The sequence below is a fragment of the Manis javanica genome, chromosome 13, assembly GCF_040802235.1.
Source record: "Manis javanica isolate MJ-LG chromosome 13, MJ_LKY, whole genome shotgun sequence".
NCBI lineage: Eukaryota > Metazoa > Chordata > Mammalia > Pholidota > Manidae > Manis > Manis javanica.
The window spans coordinates 80,366,259-80,385,048 of record NC_133168.1 but is presented as its reverse complement, the minus strand read 5'-3'; the positions used below and the strand labels follow the sequence as shown (position 1 = coordinate 80,385,048).

At 53.5% G+C, this 18,790-nt stretch overlaps 1 long non-coding RNA gene across 1 annotated transcript; it reads left to right on the top strand.

Annotated features, from left to right (window-relative positions):
* Window positions 1-15,365: 15,365 nt before the first annotated feature.
* Window positions 15,366-18,287, top strand: LOC140845464 (uncharacterized). Its single transcript, XR_012124230.1, has 4 exons — window positions 15,366-15,488; window positions 16,523-16,684; window positions 17,410-17,522; window positions 17,935-18,287. It is a non-coding gene; the product is annotated as an uncharacterized lncRNA (long non-coding RNA).
* Window positions 18,288-18,790: the final 503 nt, after the last annotated feature.

The following is an 18,790-nucleotide window of genomic DNA, read 5'->3' as shown; positions in this document are numbered from 1 at the left end:
CAGTGACATATTTGTATGTAAGTAAGCCCTACTTCCCCTCCTGTAAGAACAAAACAAAACAAATGCAACAGAAAAGAAGGGAGGGACACAAAGCCATGAAACCAAGTGTCCGCCCCACACCTCTGCTGCCCCACCCCCTGGACCAGGCGCCTCCGGATCCTCACGGCAGCTCAGGGCCACATCCTCAGAGAAGTGGGAGTTGCAGGACATCTGCTTGTGTTTCTCAAATTTCAAAATGTGGGCAGCACATTTTTAAATGCACAGAGCAACATGACAATAACATCCTAACAACAATAACAAACTGTCTTTTTAAGGAAAACATTCAAGAAACTATCCATAAATAAGGCGCCAGTTTCACTTAGTGTTAAAGGAGGACAGCCGAGGGATGGGAAGTGGGCTCCAGGAGCGGGAGGTGAGAACTGGCTTCTTCTCCCTGGAGGCAGCGGCGCCTTCCAGGTGAGCAAGGGTAGAGCGGTGATCCAGCAATGACTAACCCTCCTCTCTGCGCACACCTTCAGGGCTCAGGATGCAGAAGGAGTTAGTAGGTTGTAAAATATGGTTAAAATATTTACCCACCAGAGAGGCACTTACAGGGTTGGAACAAGAAGCCTTACATCATAGCTTACAATTTAAGGTAAACACATAAATCTTAAAATTTGGGTCAACGAACAGAACTTCAGGAAACAAAACCAAACAAATCACACCAGAAGAGCCCCAGTCACCCCTCAGCAAGGACCCCCCATGCACAGGCCCTCCCCTCAGCCCCAAAGGCTCATGGGAGCCACCAAGCACCCCCTGAGCCCCGGGAGGCTCTTCCTGGGGCTTCCCACACCCAGGGGACAAGCTGTTCCAATGGTTCAAGGGCTCCAGGCTGCTACCCTCTGTTGCCACGTGGGGAAACTGGTGTGCAGGAGCGAAGAATAACACTGGACTCGAGAGGCCCTCAGATGGCCATGCCTGATCCGTTTGGAGCAGCGTCCTGGTCCGGCCCACAGGTTTGGACACAACGTGGAATGACACGTGTCCGCCATCACAGTGTCTTTCAGAATAGCCTCACCACCCTAAAGCCCTGTGTGCCCCACATAGTCATCCTCCTCCCGAGCCCCTGGCAACCCCAACCTTCTCATTGTCTCAGCTGTGCCTTTTCCTTGATGCCCTGGAATTAGAATCACACAGTGCGTGGCCTTTTCAGACTCGCTGCTGTCACTTAGTGATGTGCATTTAAGGTTCCTCCACGTCTTTCCATGGCTCCCTAGCTCTTTTTTTTAACGTTCAATGATATTCCATTATCTGGATGTACCTAAGCTTATTTGTCCATTCACCTACTGACAGCATCTGACTTGCTTTCAAGTTTTGGCAACTACAAATAAAGCTGCAGTAAGCGTCCCTGTGCTGGCCTTTGTGCAGGTGTAAGTTTTCAGCTCCTTTGGGTACATAGCAAGGCATGTGATTGCTGGGTTGTATGTTAAAAGCATGTTCAGTTTTGTGACCACCAAGCTGTCTTCCCAAGTGACTGCTTTCCACTTCCCTGTCTTCCAGATCACTGAGCCATTCTTCCATATCCTCTAATCTGAGCATGATTTCCTCTGTGTGTTTTCCATTTCAGTTATTATATTCCTCAGCTTTTACTGGTTCTCTTCTATATTTTCTAGCTCTTCATTGAAGTTCTCACTGTGTTCATTCAGTCTTCTCTCCAGCCTGGTGAACATCTTTGTGACCGTCACTCTGAATGCCTTATCAGTCAGATCGCTTACCTCCGTTTCATTCAGCGCTCTTTCTGGCACTTTGCCTTGTTCCTTTGTTTGGAACATAGTCCTCTGCCTCCTCATTTTTTCTGGGTCTCTGTGCTTGTTTCTAGGCATTAGGCAGGTCAGCTACATCTCCTGGTCTTGAAAGCAGTGGCCTAACATAATAGGTGTCCTGCAGGACCCAGAAGAAAAACATGCCCTGTTCCTCAGGACCAGATGTTCCAAGGGGAGTGCGCCCTCCTGCTGTGACTGGGCTGTGATGCCTGTGAGTAGGCTGGGGGCAGGTCCAGAACCTCCGCCTGGCTGTCTGCAATGATGGGCATGATTATTATGGGTGCCCTGTGGGAGGACTTGCTCCCGGCACAGCTGCCTGAGAGGTCGGGCTGTTTCTATTGCTGATGCACTGGTGGGCAAGGCTAGCTCTCTCCTCCTGGGAGCAGGAGTCACTGGAGATGTGCTGGTCCCAGCCAGGGCTGCCCACTGGGTGAGGCAGGGTGGGTGCCTCTTTGTAGGGGCACCTGCTGGGGTGGAATAAGTGCACAGGGGACACTGGGGTAGGGTGAGTGGTGCTGGCAAGGTGGCTGGAGTGTCAGAACTGGCTCCCACAAGCATCTGGCCAGCTAGGCTGTCAGAGGGCAAGAAAATGGCACCTGCCAACACTACTGCTACTGGAGGAAAACTCCTACAGATCCCCATTCCTCTGACACATGTACTAAAATTAGTTAATAAAAGTCCTTCACATACCACACAGGCACTTCTCAAACTCCTGCTTCTGTGTGGGATCTCAGACCAATTGATACAGCGCCCCAACCCTTTAAGAACAGAGACTTGGCCTCCCACCCTCTTCGGGTTCTCCTATAGCTCAGCCCTGCTGATTTTCAGAGCCAGACGTTAGGGGGGCTTGTCTTCCTGGGGCAGGTGCCCAGGGCCAGGGGTGCCTGGTGTGGAGCATGACCCCTCACTCCCCTGCCATCTTTCCCTCCCGCTGTGGGTTGTTGTGCACGGGAGTGGTGTTTGGATCCCAACCACACATCTGCCCTTCACCCTTCTCTGTGTGGCCTTCTCTTTATGTCACTAGCCATGGGTAGTTTTCAGAGTGAGTTGTTTCATACATAGTTGCTGCCTTGGTGTGTCCATGGGAGGAAGTGATCTCAGGAACTTCAACTCTGCCATCTTCCTCCACTCTTCCTGTTCCAGGATATTTTTGTTGATTCTTTTGGATTTTTGGTGTAGATGATCATATCATCTGCAAACAGAGTTTCGTTTCTTCCTTCTCAGTCTGTATACCTTTTATTTCCTTTTCTTGCCTTATTGCATTAGGTAGAGCATACAATATGATATTGAAAAGGCAGGTGAGAGAAGACACCATTGCCTTGTTTTTGGTCTTAGTGGGAAAATATCAATTTTATCACCTTTAAGTACAATGTTACCTCTAAGTTTTTTGTATATATTTTTTTTATCAAGTTAAGGAAGTTCTGGTCTATTCCTGACTTATCGAGAGTTTTTATCATGAGTAGTACTGGATTTCGTCAAGCACTTTGTCTGCATCTATTGATAGAATCATGTGATCTGTCTGTTTTAGTCTGTTGATGTGGTAGATCACATGATCGATTTTCTAGTGTTGAACTAGCCTTACATACCTGGGATAAATCCCACTTAGTCCTGATGTAGAATTATTTTTAGACATTATTGATTTTTATTTGCTAATATTTTGTTGAGGATTTTTGCATCTATGCTCATGAGAGAGATTGGTCTGTAGGTTCTACACACACTCTCTTCCTTATAGCTGTGAATTCGTATTCCAGTGATGAAGCAGATTTTCCTGTAAGACGACCACCAGTCAGGATAGGTTAGGTTAGGCTGTGACACCCAGTAGACCCCAGGTCTCTGTTGCTTCCAGAAACATGGGCTTGTATGTTGTCATATTCCATGCTGGTTGTGAATCAGATGTGGTCTTTTCACCCCACCTTTATCAGAAGCTTAGCCTTTTGGGGTGGCTTCACCTGGGGTACTACTGGTCAATACTGACAGGAAGAGGGGCTGTGAGCCACATGTTGACTTGTAGAGGATCTGCTGCAGGTGGTCATGTCACATCTCACACCTCACTGACCTGAGCAACCCTCTGCCAGCCTGACTTTGGTGGGGGAGTGAGGCTCTTGAGGGAGACAGAACCCACTGGGGTCTTTCTCAGAGACATTTCATGCCTGGATACATAATAAGTGAACTGCAAACCCCACTCTCAGCTAGTGCAGACCAAGGGCAGGCTCAGAGTGCACACTTTAAGGACACATGGCCCTTGCCCTTTGCCCGGTGCAGCAGGAGCAACAGGACAGCCGAACACCTTCACAAGCCTTGGGACTATTATATACCTTGAAAATTCTATGGAGAACACAGGTGGATCCCACGCAGCTTTCTTTTCAAGAGAGGCGATCTCCACAGGACTTGCTATCCAGTCACTGAACTCCATGGCTGACCACAGGGTAGGCAGATAAAAATGAAGGTGAGCAGTCACAGTCAGGCCATGTCCCCTCCTGGTCCACCTTTGTCTAGCCATTCTCAATTCTTTTCTATCACAGACTTGTTTTGCATTAACATGGACATTCAGAGAGTGTGGTCTTAAGTGTAAGAGCTCCATGTTTCTGCAGTTCATCCACATTGTTGTTCATCAGTAGCCTGACTCTTCTCACTGTCAAGCAGGGTCCATTAAATGGATGTACCACTGAAAATATCTCAAGCATTTCATAATATTATCCCTTAGTATTACGCTTCTCCTGGAGAAGGCCATATGGGCTATTTCCAGTGCCGGGCTATTATGAATAAAGCTGCTATCAATATTATTCTACAAGTCTTTTTGTGGATGTATATTTTTGTTTGTCTTGGGTAAGCATCTCAGATCAGAACTGTCAGATCATAAGGAAGGTGTACAATTATTTTCATAGGAAACTGACAGCCCTTTTTTCAGTGAGCTTGTATCATTTATAGTTCTACCAAAGATGTGTGAGAGTTTTTATTACTTCACATCCTTGCCAATATTTGGAATTGTTCACATTTACCTCTCTAAAAAAATGCACAAAAGTTCCATTAGTTCATGGTCCTGTGTCTCTCCCACATCAGACCCATTCTGGAGCCACTGACAAATGGTAGGGTCACCTGTTTCAGTCCTTCCCCCTGCCACCATGGTCACACCAGTGGGAGGCTGAGGAGAGGTGAGGTCACCAAGGAGCAGATCTTTAACACAAATAGAGAGGAAGACAGGAAAATGCAAGCTTGCGTCATCAGACCTCAAGGACAAAAAGTAGCTGATTTTATATTAAGAAAAAGTCATGTATTTTTTTTCTTATCTGCATCTGGATCTTGAATCCTCCACCCACTAGCCTACGGGTCTTCCTGATCCTCACATGAGAGACGATAAGTATATGGACACTAATGTCTGCTGCATGTGGGTAGTGTGGGAGGAAGGACCCGTAATGTCACATGATAACCCAGGGCCTGGCATCTAGCAGGACCCAGGTGATGAAGGCTGCTATTATCATTTCGTGACCATTGTAGGTGTAGATTCCCACACATGCTGTCTATACCCTGTGATTCATGCCCACACATCCTGGGATGAAGGGCCCAGGCTGGGCGATGCTGAGGAAAAAGCCCTGAAAGGCAGGGTGCCCCTGGAGGCCACTCAGCCTTCTGTGTGATCTTGGGCAAGCCAGGGGACCCTGAGGTCCTGCCACTGGGACACTGGAGTCGAACTAATTGATTTTTGAGGGTTTTGAAAGCTTGGGGATAATATTTTAGAACACTTGAGATATTTTCAAGCACTTAACACAGAGCCACCTTACATACGTGACCTGCTCGTCTTCATAACGAACGTGAAGAATGCGTCCCCTCTCAAGGTCATGCGCCCAGTGTCCTTCCATTCTGCGTCCCTGCTCTGTGTCTGAGCCACTGGTCTTCTCTCCCCAGGAGGGCTTGTGCCCAGAGTGGGAGTCTTCCCACTCGGCCCCCGGTCTTGGGTGCTCTCCTGCCTGCTCCCACCTGGGGCCAGGCACAGTGCAGATGGAAGCTGAATGGGGCTGTGCTCTCCCTGGTGGGGGCAGGGGTTCAGAGGGCTGGGTGGTGCCCTGCCTCCATCAGTTGAGCCTGTGTGACATCCCGAGTCAGGGCCGCTTCCTTCCGAGGAGCCCTGTGCCAGGCCCTTGGTGGCTACTGCGCGTGTCCCCATTGGCCGGGCTTCCCAGGCTGCTGCCCAGGCACCTCAGGGTGCTGGCCCCACTGCCCCCACCAGAATGCAGGGCTGAAGCCTGGATTTCTGAGGCTCTCATGCTTGTTTGTTGAACTGGAAGCAAAGGTGAGGGGCAGGGCATGAACAATGGGACCAAAGCAGCCTGATGGGTGGGCTGTCTGCGGCCACAGCGCCTGCTTCCTTTCCCGCAGTGCTGCCCTGGCCGGGCGCTCAGAACCCGGAAGGGTGGTCATCCTGTCCTCCGGGGTATTCTCAGCCGTTGCACTGTGTTCTCTCGGCAGTGATGCACAAAGTGGCTTTGCACATTATGTAAAGTTTTACTTCTTTCTGTGGCTGGTAAACCAGCATACTTTAATTTTCTGAAGTCAGGACCACTGCTCACTGCTTTTGAGGCAGCCCCCAGCCTCCCACTCCCCATCCCCATCCCAACCCCTTTACACATATTTTTGAGATTTCCTATGTATATGTCTCTCTCCTCAAGGAATGTACAAGGCAAGTGGGGAGTGAAAGCAATCATTACATAAAAAAAGACAACGTATAATTAGGAGGGAACTTCAGTGATCTCTGATCCTTGGGGCAGCAAGTAAGAGGTGGGTCCCCAGTGAGGAGGAGGGGATCCCCAGGGGGAAGGAGGAGGCCCCCAGCAAGAGGATGGGGCTCCGGCAGGGAATGTGAGTCCATGGGGCTGGGGGGCCTGGACAGCTACAGAGAGGTGAGGGTGTGCCTGTACTTCTCTGAAAGGAGGAGCAGAGTGGAAAGGCCTGCGGAAGATAAGCAGCACGGTAGCGTGATGTTGGACTGCATGATGTTCGACTGCAGAAGCCTAAGGTCGGGGGCTAGGGAGGGGACAGCAGCGCCTCCGGAAGCTGGTGTCAGGACACCTGGCAGGTACCCCTGTGATCCCGATAGCTGAGGGCAATGAATTATATGGGCAAGGATAACGGTCTGAATTCTGCAGGCAGAATAGGGGTAGATAGGGGCAGCATGTAGAGAGGCTTCCAGGACAGAGAGACCGGTGGTCCTGGGTCAGGATGGGGGCAAGGGGCCATGACAGGGACGGGAGGGGCTTGTTGCACAGAGACACACGGCACCAGAGCCCCCAGCCCTGTCCTGCCTCCCCTGTCACATGACCCACAGCAGGCACAGTCGACTGGCCCCCCACCACTTAACATCCCAGGATTCTCAGTAAGCTTCTATTTGCCCCCTCCTATTTCCTATTTTCAGGGTAATTTCTTCTAAATTCTGGGCCTGGGATTAGCTAAAACTATGGTGGGCAATTGTACAATGAGCTGTCAGGAACGTAAGAGAAATCTTGAGTCTCTGGGTGTTCTGCCCTGTCACCAGCATCGCGAGCGTCACGCTGCCAGCAGCTCCAGCCCTTTGGACCTCGAGCACCAGGCTACCGCCGTCCCAGGGACCGTGAGGACGGTGGAGAATAGGACTTTTGAGGGGCTGCGGAGTGGCTGACAGCTGCGGCCACGGCTTTGCGGGGCTGTTTCCTCAGGATCCGCCTTGCTCTCCGCCAGCTGGCCAGGAAGGGGTGACTCGACGGAGCCAGGCCGGTGCAGGGCCATCGCCCCATCCTGGTGCAGAACCAAGAACCAATGACTATCTTTGAAGACATTCACTTATTTACCTAGTTTTTTTCCCCAAAATGCATTTTATTATACTTTACTAATGTATAAAATAGAGATAAGCAAAAGGTAAGTGATAGATCATTCAGAAGCCCATTACCCAATACTATTATCATTTTGTTTTGTTTCCTAGGTGTTTATATACACATTTTCTCTCTCCAAAGTGGAAATCTGTTGTATAAACTTTAACCTATTTTTTTACTTCATTGTGTTTTTGATTAATCTTCCAAGCTACTAAACATGCTTCCACAGCATATGTTTTAATGGCCACATATGACCTGGGCACGATGCCAGGTACCGACCCCAGTCCCGTTGTGTCTTTGGCTTGTCTTCCGCATTTCACAGCAGTGGAGACGATGCCCTGGCAAGCATCTTGGTGCAGGAGAAGATTCTCTGTGCCTCTGTGCTTGGCTCATCCTACAGCCAGGAGGTCTGCCTTCCTTCTTTTCAAGGAAGCTACACAGCGAGCTTGGAAGGCTCATATCTCTGGTGAGCAAGGCACAGGCATGTTAATAAAGGACCTGGCTCCCAGGCTCAGGTCCTCGCCTGTGCCACCCACAGGACCCGACCTCAGTGTGAGGCGCTCATGCTCAGTGTCTCTGACTGGGTGTCTCTTGTCTCCTGCTTCCACACCCACCAATGCAGCCTCTCGGGTCAGCTTGCAAGCAGGACAGTCTCATGCCCCTCTTTTGTGACCCTTAGCAGCCGTCTCAAGTCCCAGGTAGTGAAAAAAGCAAGAGCAATACTACCTCCCCACAGAGAATTCTGCGTGGCATCTGCCAATCTCAGCAAAGGTCTAGCTTGCTAGGGTGTCTGGTGCTCCGCTTTGGGGCTGGGCAGACAGCTTGACCTGCTTCAGCTCACTGAAGTGCCAGGGTCCTGGCTCTCTGCTCTCCTGGAGTCTCTGTGGAGCGCACAGGGAGCCTGGCCACAGCCCTTGACTACCCCCTCGGTCTCTGTGGTGGCAGGAAATGCATCAGCTCCTTAGCCCACCCCACTGCCCTTCCCTGCCCCGCTACCCTCCCCCAGGCCCTGGGTCTTTCCCTGGAGGCCTTACTCCCACTCTGGTGCTGCTTTAGGCACTAAGCAGTCCAGGCGAGCAGCCAGGTCTCTGCCACTGGGCCAAGACCGTGCAGGCCTCCGTGGCCGATTCTAGCACCCCCAAGTCATGCTCTGCATGAGCATTTGCTGTTTCCCGGAGGACAATGTGCACCCCACTGTGCTGTGTCTGCCGTGAGGATTAAGCAAAGGTGCCCTTGAGGTGGCCGCATGTCCTTGCCCTCCGGGATCCTGGGGGTAGCTTCGTGCTCAGGCTCAACCTCCTGGGCCCTCAAGGCCAGGAAACACACTCTGGAAGCGGGGCCCCTTGGGCAGAGCGCACCCCCAGGCAGAACCTGCCCCCATCCACCTGGCAAGGCTATGCAGATGCAGCCATGCCCTCAAGCAGCCCTCTCTGCCAGGACATGGGACTCGCGTGGCAGATCACTGAACCCAGGGGACGCCCAGAGCCATCCAGTGACTCTCTGGGCCACCTCACGCCTGCTGGTCGTGGACGCACAGGGAGGGCCCTTGGGGGAGATGCCCCTTACGGTTCTCAGGTCCTTGTTCTCCCTCAGCCTGGATGCAGGTCACAGCCAGGAAGGGGTTAAGTGACCACAGCTGGGGCAGGGTCACCGGACTGGGGGGCGCCTCCCCCAGGGCAGCAGGAGCATTCCAAGCACAGGGTTTTCCATTCTAAATACAGGCTGGGGAGACAGATATTTTTAGGAAGCAAATGGTAATGATCAGGATTTAAGTAGTCATGTAGTTATAAAAGCTGCACTCACAAAGGACAGAAGACCAGTCTTCCCCTCTCTGGTGGTAGGGCTCCTTCCAGCTCAGCGATTGTCCATCCTTCATGAATGCCCAATGGACAACGGCATGTGGTCAGTCTCATTCCCAAGCTCATTTTGGAAGAACAGGGAGATGGTTGAAGATCACTGTGCATGAAAGACAGTGATTAATCTGCAGCCAAGGGCATAAACACCCCCTTGCACAGGCCCCACCTTTATTGTTTAGACCCACATGTGTGCGGCCCTAACACGATGCATATCAGGGGCCCCCTGCCAGCGTGCGTGCTGCCGATCTGCAGTGAATGCTATTGCTAATTGCAAGTGACAATCAAAGGCTGCATGTTCAAGGGGGACTTTGGTGATTGTCAAAAAATCAAAGCTCAGGCTTCCTCATAAAAGCTCTGGAATTGCACGGCCATTCACTGGAGTGACCAGTCAAAAGGAGAGCCCCAGGGAGGGAGGTGGCAGGAAACGCCCAGTTATGCAGCTGCTCCAGCCTCCGAGGGGGAGGGGGGCCCAGGGCTGGGGAAGCAGCAGGGGCCGAGGGTGCTGAGGAGTGCCCACAGACCAGTGTGCTTGGAGGGGATTGGGGTGGGGCCCCAATCAGGAAACCAGCACACCATGCACTCAATGCTTTGCAGGCATTCCACCAGCCTGTTTGTTCCCAGGAGGCTCTAATTCACCCCCGAGTATCGTCTACCAAACGGGGCCTGTATGCAGAACGCTTGTCATCACCAGGAGGGCAGGCTCCTGTTAGCAATGCGCTGATGGTCATAAGTAATTCTGGGGAAAATTGCGCCATTTCAGTAGTTTTTGCCTTAGGAAGTGCGGATGACCTGATCACACCTGGGTGGTCAGAGCAGGATGACATGAACAAAACACATCTGTGGTCAGAATTTTGGCAGGAATAGACCCAGATCCTGGGTCCGTGTCAGGGAGCAGTCCAGTCCATCTGCTGTCCCCAGATAGAGTCACCTGGGAGCTGGCTCAGGGTTCGGGGGCAGGATTGGGAGGCTTGCCTGTCAACTTGGGAAATGACTGTTGGCTCAAGAGATGCTTGACCTTAGGAGAAAGGTCAGAATATGACCCTTCCGTACCCTTTGTGGCCTAGGCACCCAGGGGCAGGTAATGTTGTTCTGTGCACATCTGTGTGTGTGACCAGCCAGCTCTGAGAGTGAGAAAGTGCAGGTTTTACAGAGGAAAAGGGGGTATGGGAGACCCTGGAAGATCAGACAGGGTCAGAGAGAGGCAGGCCTCCCAGGGAGGAGCCCCTGGGCAGAGGTGGGAGGGTACACACACACACACACACACACACACACACAGTCACTGGGAGCCCCTCCTCTGTGTGCATGCCCATGAGGCAGGGCAGACCCTGGCTGGCCTGGGTGAACTCCTGCCCAGGTCTGCACAGGGCAGGTGTGGGCTCGCCCAGGGGCCCCTGGACCTGCTTTCTTCTGGCCAAGGACAGAGAGGACTTGATGCTCTGACTGGGATGAGTGTGGTGAGGAGGGCTGACTGAGCTGGGGGGCAGGAGGCAGGCGCCCCGTCATTGTCCTGCAAATCCTTTCTGCCATGCGGTGGGCTGCTCTTCTTTCTGTGAGCCATTTCCTCTGCAGTGCAGAGCTGTTCGGTTTGAGGTGGTCCCATGTGAGAGCACAGATGTGGCTCAGTGAGCCGTGCAGCCGGCGGTCCTGTCTTGGCCGCCCCAGATGCTCAGAATATCGGGATGGGTGTGGTCATGGCTCAGACATGGCCAGGCTTTGCAAGTAGCTAAGGGGCATCTGGGCAGGTGGGAAGAGTGTGTGGTCCACGCAGGGCAGCAGAAGGCAGGGCCCAGCTTTAGCTCCTGGACCTGCTCTTGAGAAGGACTCAGCACCCACTGGTGGGAGCACATGGTCCCTCCATTTACAGAAGCGAGTCAAGCATGGCATTGAGGCGGGGACCGGCCTGAGACCTGGGGCTATGTCACCTGAAGAGGTGGGTTTACCTAGCCAGGTGGGTTAGGCTGCTTTGAGCTCTGACTGAGGCAGGATTCATCCTGATCTGCAACTGGGATAAATAAATGTGCAACGAGAAGTGAAGAGTGGCTGGGACTGTCCGGGCCTGGAGTCCGGTGGGTTGGGCACCGTGAGATTCTGGACAGGCCACTGGACTGTCTGTGCCTTTACCTCTTGGTGAAAATGCACCCCGAGGGGCATTGTGCTAAATAAATATACGAATGTGGTACTAGAGGCATTCAGGACACATTAGTTCATCTGGACATAGCTGAGTTTTCATTAAACAAGAGGAGAGCAGGTGTTGGCTTAAAATACCTTAAAATACAGGCCCTGTCCAGACCTGTATTTCCCTTTGCAGCCCCCGAGCCACACCAAACACCAAGAGCAGCCCACGGGGGACAGGCGCTTCACTCGTCAGCTTGCAAAAGGCCTTGAGGAACCCGGAAGTTCTGGAAAAGCCAGCCTGACAGTCTCCTCCCTATGAAATGGAAGGGGTTGCAAAGCCCAGACAAGGAACAGCTTTGGGCAGTGTGGACGCAGTCCAGCCTTCTGTGCCAGAGCGGGCCTGGGGAGGGCTGTGCCGCTTTGCAGCGTGTGGTGCATGTGTGGCCACGGAGCAGGGGCTGGAGGGAATGCATGCAGAAAACCAGGGGCTGTGCAGGAGGGAAAGACAGGCTGTGGCCGGGAGGAGGGGCAGGATGGCGCCCAGGGCACACTCGGTGCCCCCACTCTGACACTGTGATCCTGCGGGTCTGCGGGGTGCTTGCCAGCTCGGCCTTGTGGTGGCCAGGAAACTGTGATGCCTGGCTGGCCACAGGTGCATCCTGGGGAAGCCACCTGGCCCCCTGCTCCTGCAGCCCTGCCATCCCCTATAGCCACTGAGCACCCTGGTTGGGCTAGTGAGGGTTCGTGAGGTGCTGAGGGGGCCAGGCCGCCTGTTCCCGCCTCCCCCCAGGACCCCAGGTCTCCACGGCATGTTTCTCCGGAAAGGAAAGCTGCCAGGCTGTACGCCACCCCCTCCTTTGTGCCCTAGGCTGATGCCCCAGGGGGCCTTGGGTCTGCTCTGGGGCTGGGGCTGCCCACACCCAGGTGCTGACCCTTTGCCTGGTGCCCCACTGTGGGAAGGCCCAGGTCAGCTGCAGGGTCTGAAGGCTTTAGTGGCCCTTCCTGCTCCCCACACCTGCCGTTTCCACAGGCACAGCCCCACCTCTCTATTTCCCCCTCAGTGCCTGCTCCCCAGGGAGCCCACTGTGGCACCTGCTGTGGGAGGTAAGTTCAGTGGGTATTGAGGGATGTGGCTTCTTCTAGAAACAAGTGACCAGAGGCACTAAACCAGCATGAGGGAAGGGCTGGTGGCAGAGAAAGTGAGGATCTCACGGAGGACGTGCTCTGGGTGCTTCCCCGGGCGGGCTGGAAACAGGCTTCCTGGTGCACAAGGCCCACCAACAGCAAGGGGCAAAGCTGATTATCGCAGTATTTTCACAGAGAAGTGCGGATGTGGTGGGACATAAAATGAAGAAGGTGTGTTTTTTCAGACCGTTTGATGTTAAAGGTTGCAATTAACTTTGTGAAGGCAGGGAAGCTGGGGAGAAGGAGCAGAGAGATGCAGTAAATTTTGTTCAGAACAGGAAAAAGGCCAGTGTGACAGCAAGGCTGATAATGGGAGCGTAAGAAAGCCCCATTTCCTGTGAGCACAGAGGTGGGAGTGCTGGAAAAACAACCCAGAGGCAGGAAAGTCACGATAAGAAAGCAGGCGACTGGGGGCAAAATCTGTGTCTGAACCAGAGTCCACAGAGGAATCAGGCAGGGGATGCTTGGGGACGGACGGCCTGAGCATGGTGGAGGTTGTAGAACGGATCCAGGCCCTGCCGGGTGAGGCCTGGGGGATGTGAGCGGGCAGGGCAGGCTGCAGTCAAGCCCTCCATGTGGGTGTCTGGGGACCCGCCCCAAGCAGAAGGGGCCTTGCTGTGGGAACAAAGCCAGAGGCTAAGAGGGCACCGGAAGGGGCCATCAGGAGGAAGGGCTCTGCAGTTCCTGAGAATGTTTGAGAAACCCTGGAAAACACTGGAGTTCTCACTGAAATGCTGTTCTGAAGATGAAAGATTCTAAGCAAAACACTGCTTCTCATGCAGCTGTGGGCACTGGCCTGCTGGTAATAGGATGGCAGAGCTGACAGTGTCCCTGAGCTCCTGTAGAGAAACCATACGCCACACCAAGGAAGCCCGGGTCCTGGTGTGACCCCCTCATGCAGGCTGTGGCTTGCTCATGACCTGCAGGGTGACAGCCACTTAGCCTGGACTATATGAGACTCTGCCCAGCAGCCCACATGCTCTTCCGGTGGGGACCCACGTGGAGGTATGGGCAGCCCCCCAGCTCTGCGGGCGGCCCCACGGCCCTCCGTCCCACATCCGCAAGGAGACAAGGCTGGCCAACCAGGAGCCTTGGAAGTTCCTTCCGCCCTCAACCTCCCATGCGACCCCAGCCACTGCCGTGCCGGCAGCCCTGGAAGCAGAGGACCCTGCTGAGCCCTGACTCTGGGTCCCCAGAGCCCGTGGGTGTAGCTTCTCCAGGCCGCAGAGTGAAGGGCAGCACAGATGTCCGGAGGGACACAGGGGTCAAAAGCCATGCTGTGTAAATCTCAATGTGGGACATCAAAAGGGTCTGAATTTCCTTAAGTACCATCACAGTTCTGCCATCCTTGGACTCACGGAACGATTCCCAACAACAATGAAGCAAGCATCACTCTTGGCTGCGTGCCGCGGGCCGCTGGGCCCCCACGGGGGCAGGGGTGGGGGTGGCCACCTCCCAGCCTGTGATTCAGGGCTTCCGATTCAGCCACCGCCCCTGCCACCCAGACTCTGACCCACTCACATGGAGCCCCGTTCTCCAAGGAGTGAGGTCCTCACCTCAGTGTCTGCCCTCAGAGCCCCGACTTCCCGGGGCCTCCCTGGTGACCCCATCCTCTTCCTGGGGCATGGCTGTGGGCTCAGACTCTTGCAGGCAATCGATCCTACACAACAGGAGGAGCTTGTGCACAATGGTAGGCAATTCAGTTGCCTCCCTTTAGTGCACGTCCGCTGACTGTGCCAAGGCCCAGGAGCTCGTTTGTGCTGTGGACAGAAGAGGAGCTTGAGCTGGCTCAGTGCTCATGGGGAGGCCGTGGCAGTGTGGCAGTGTTCCAGGCCCCCCAGCTTCTGCATGGTGCCCCAAACTGCGGGAGTCTCATGCGGCTGGCAGGATGAAAATAAGCTTGGTCACCCTCACTGGTGCTGGGGCTGCAGGAGCATCTGAGGGGCCCTGGTGAGTTTTGTTGGAAAGGTGACCTTGAGGTTTGGACAGGAAGAGGGCCTGTGGGGTGAGGGCCTGGCTCTGTGGCAGCTTCTGCAGGCTGGACATTAGTGGGGTGTAGGGGAGCTGCCGTGGCGTGAGGTGCACCTCACCCGGTGCCCACAGGGTTGCTGTGAGCCACACTGTTCAGCTGATGCTCCCCTCTGGCCTGGACACAGCTTCAGCAGCAGCCCTGAGACGTGCTCACCAAGGCCAGATGGACAGGGGGGCTCCCACAGGCACCACGTCACAGTGCCCGGGTCATAGCTCCCAGGTCACAGCACCCAGGTCACAGCGCCAGGTCACAGCACTGGGTCACAGCGCCCAGGTCACAGCACCCAGGTCACAGCGCTGGGTCACAGCACCCAGGTCACAGTGCCGTGTCACAGCACCCAGGTCACAGCACTGGGTCACAGTGCCCGGGTCACAGCGCCCGGGTCACAGCGCCCGGGTCACAGCACCCAGGTCACAGCACTGGGTCACAGTGCCCAGGTCACAGCGCCCAGGTCACAGCACTGGGTCACAGTGCCCGGGTCACAGCGCCCAGGTCACAGCACTGGGTCACAGCACCGGGTCACAGTGCCCTGTCACAGCACCAGGTCATGGGAATCTGCGAGAGTGTTGGGTGCCAGCAGAGGTCACAGACTTTCTTGTAATCCATTTTGTGTTTAACAGAAGATCATATTCAGGTGAAGTCAGAGGGCAAAACACAGGTGGGCACTGAAAGTGGCCTTTGGAGGTGGGGGCGGGTGCACAGCATGGTCTGACGCTGAGACACGGCCACAGGGGGCACCCAAGGACGGGCCTAGGCCCTCAGGCCCGCCTAGGACCAGGCACCTCAGCCCTGCACTCCTGGGTTTGCAGGCAAAGCAGACTCTCAACAGAGTCCAAGGCAGCTGTTGAGACTTACTCAAAATAAGTATTTTTAAAAAAATCACTGTCTGAAAAGAGGCGTTGGAACCTGTTATTGCTAGAGAGAGATGTATCGACTTTGTTTTCAAGAGGAGAGAAAAATAAAAACCCGTTTCTAGCTGGGTTTTTTAATTAATTCATTTTAAAAAAAAATCATTTTTCCAGCATAGAAGTTGTATATTGGCATTAAATCAAATTTGGAAAATTACACTAAAATAGAAAGGGGGAAAAGCCATCACATTACCCCCAGAAAGCTAACATTTTCTTGTGTCATCAGCTGTTTTCTATGTTCAGAGTTTTGGGTTATTTTTATTTGATGTAACCATAGGAAGCTCTCTTATTAACTTACTGTCTCATTTTATGGGCTTTCTGGCACTTTGGCATTTTTCTCCACATTTATAATCCCTCTTGGAACTGCCTTCACAGTTTGCTGGAAAGCTTTTTAATCTTTATTGCTATCAATAAAGTTTTATTCTTTAAAGCGTGTTCTTCAATTTTCAAGCAGCTATGAAGCTCCAGCCCTGAAACACTAGCATAAAATGAAGTATGATTGAAGTGTATTGGATGTGGGTTCTTTAAGGTTCTTTAAACTGACTCACAAATTAACCCCTAAATACCAATTACACCCAAATGTTTGGGCACATTATGGATATACACTTTTAACCTCTTTAAAGTATACAGAATGGTATTTTTGATATTTTTTAAGAATTATGTATAATCAGTTTTCTTCTTGGCTAAAGCTTTCCTGTATTGGGTGAGGAATTAGCAGCAATTCCTAGTGCTGCTTTAAACAACTTAACTTACAATATAATTTTTGTTTTTAAATGCAAACCAGAAAGTAGGTATGAGTCCCATTTCCAGGGTAGACACAGCAGGCGATATGGGATGGCCGTGACTGACAGGATCTGAACTAACCCTTTTCCTGGACATGCCGTGGCTCGCCAGATTTCTCTGTGGCCAGAGCTGCAGAGATGTCTTTGTCACCAGGGTGCAACAGGTACATTGAACTGTTAATAGTAAGTTTTCATTCAGGAAGCACCGTCTCCTCCCCTCCACCCTATACTCAGTTCCTGATTTCAGCCCTGGGGTGTATAATAATATCTCAGAATCTCAGTCCATGCAGATCGCCTACCTGCTCTCAGGGAGGGTGATGCGTGTGACAGAACAAAACCTCAGCATCAGCATCCCCAGCTTAGGGCACGGCCACCAGCCATGGCCCACCCACCTGGCTGATGAGCTGCTGCACTGCGGGTGCCACACTGGAAAGGTTGGTGACCCTGGCTTCTCCCCTTGAGGCCATACTCTGGCAGGTCTACCGGGTGGCCCAGCCCTCAGTGCAGTGCCTGGGTTCAGTTGGTGTCAATGTGGCCATGAGCAGGACAGGCCAGAGCCACACCATGAAAAACCCTACGGGGGGGAGGTCCAAGTAGGCCTTCCCCAAACCCCCCAGGAGGGCCTCCTGGGTGCTGTCCAGGGGCTGGTGGGCAAGGACCGTTTCCTGAAGCCCTCTGCCCGCTGGGTCCCCTCTGCCTCTGGATGCCGGCAGGCTGGGAGGGTCCCCTGCCCCTCTGGGTATGGGGGCCACCAGCAGGCTGGGGGGCCTCCTCTGTCCTCCCCAGCTCCCTGCAGCCCCTTTGGTGGATGGGGTATCCACTTGCCAAGCTGGGCCTGCACATGGCGCACTGTGCACCCCAGGCCTGTTCTGTTTGTCTGTCACTCCAGCCCGAGGTGCATGTGTCACCCCCAGTCTTGCCTGTGGTCTCCCTCCAGTCCCAGTACCATTGGCCCAGGTCGTGCCCTCACTGTGCCTGTGAGCAACTCTGTGCCCTGCCCAGGTAAGCCCCTCCCCATGCACCCCAACACCCCCTCAGGTCTGGGCCAGGCCACTCCCCATGACTGGGCAGTCAGGGACCAACCTAGACAATCATGCATTCAATCAAGTATCAACTTGTCCTGCGCCTCCAGATCACAGTGTATTCAACTCATCTTCTGCCCTGAGGATCAGGGTGCATCTGCCCCAGGGGTGGTGATGGTGAGACAAGACGGGGGCTGAATGTAGGTCCTAAGCTCCCTTCCCATTAGACCGTGTGGGGCCAAGTCCAGCAGCTGAGAGAAGGCGGCCGGGTTCCGCCCTCCGTGTCCAGAACGGCCTCGCCTCACTCCCTCCCACATCTGGCCGTGTCGCCCACGTCCCTCCACCTGTCCCCTTCGTCCCGTCTCTCGTGAACAATGTTTTTCTCCTTACAGGTCCCTTTCCACTGGCTGGCCTCTTGCTTCTCACCAGAACGAGTCAGCCCCCTGTCCTCACCCCTGTGCTGGGGTGCAGACTATCTGGCTTTCCGTGTGAAAGACACCCTCCACGATCTTCTGCAAGTTAGTATGAAGTGATTAGTATAAAGACAATTGCACATGTTTAATTGAAAAATGCAAAAGACCCATCACCAGCAGTTTTAAATGTTTTATTTAGCAGCCTTCTATTTTCAGCAAATGGGAAGATTAATCCACGGTGTCCCCACACAGTCTCCCTAAAGCCTCGGACCTGAGGAGGAAAAGTGGGGCATCCAAAATCCAGCATGACAATCTCGCAAGAGGCCGGTAATGGAAAAATTCAAGAGACACTTCAATCCAAATGTCTTTTATTCTTTGGTAAAGAAACGGTTACATAACAAGAAAGGAGAGGCAACTGAGCCGTCACTAAATTCCTTGCTGGGCGCACATCTATTGAACGAACATGCTGGGCCCTGGGCACAGCGTACATGTGGTAAACGGGTCCTGGCTCTTGAGAAAACCACGTTGCGGCTGGAGACGGAGCAGAAAGAAAACAAAGGCAACAGACATGCTGACAGGAGCAGGACACGGTGGGAGCGCGGTGATGCACCAGCCAGCCCCCGTCTCGCGGGCCCACCGATAGCCGGGCACTCAGGCCTCCAGGGCTGTTTGCCGTGAGTGTTCAGAAGCAGACAGGAGCAGCCCTCCTACATGTCCCCCTTTGTCCCAGGCCTGGGCGGTGCATAGCCTGTGACTTGGACCCCGCGGACACTCACCCAAGGAAGCAATCAGGGTGCATTTGGTGCCACCAGACCTCAGCTCTGCGGAGGAGCAG